This window comes from Echinops telfairi, unplaced genomic scaffold, assembly GCF_000313985.2.
Source record: "Echinops telfairi isolate 266 unplaced genomic scaffold, ASM31398v2 ScPeMD7_60;HRSCAF=208, whole genome shotgun sequence".
Lineage (NCBI taxonomy): Eukaryota > Metazoa > Chordata > Mammalia > Afrosoricida > Tenrecidae > Echinops > Echinops telfairi.
In genome coordinates this window covers 1,331,678-1,332,606 of record NW_022103958.1, presented here as the reverse complement: position 1 = coordinate 1,332,606, position 929 = coordinate 1,331,678, and positions in this window count along the sequence as shown.

The window sequence follows — 929 nt, the reverse complement described above, 5'->3', positions numbered from 1 at the left end:
TTTATATAATCTAGCAGAAAGACACCACAAAACAAAACCTACTACAGTCCAGTCAGATCCAAACAGTAAAGACCCTATAGCACAGAGTAGAATTACTCCACAGGATTTCTGAAGCTGTACACCTGTATGGAAGGTAACTCATCTTTCTCCCGAGGAACAGATGGTGCACTTGAACCCCTGCTTTTTCAACTAGCAGTGCAATGCTTAATCCACAGTGCTAACAGGACTCTTTGTAATCTGTTAAAGCTTGATAAAGTAAATTATATGCCTGTTAATCAATTATGAGTTGTTGAATAAAATTCTATACTTATCTTACTCACTCACTACCATGGAGTCAATGCAGTGTCAAAGCAACCTTATAGGACAGGGTAGAACTGCCCCTGTGCATTTCCCAGACTCTTACCAGGAATGAAAAGACTTGTCTTTCTCCCCTACAGCTGGTGGTGGTTTTGAACTGTTGACCTTACAGACAGGAATCCATTGAGTAACCACGATACCACCAGGGCTCCTACAGAGATAAGAAACATGTATAAAAATATTGACCATCACAATCTAGCACACTCCCCTTTATGCAATATGTATTTGCAAGACAGAAGACCTGATGGATCAGCACAGAGGAGGTTGGAAGGAAGGCCATTTAGTATGGATCTGAATGATTTAGGAAAATGTTGTCAAATATGTGTTGACATTAATGTCCCTCTTACAGAGAAGGTTGTATGAAGAAAATAATAAAACAAAGAACGTTAAGTTTCAATTGATATTATTGGAAAACAGAATTGACAGATGGGAGGGTAAATAATACTAATTAAAAAATGGAATGCTTACTATCACTGAACAAAATTTCATATATTGTGATTTTTTTGAGGGTTGATAATAAGAGCAAAATTGAAATGCATGTATTTCATCACCAAAAGAAGAGAAAAACAAAA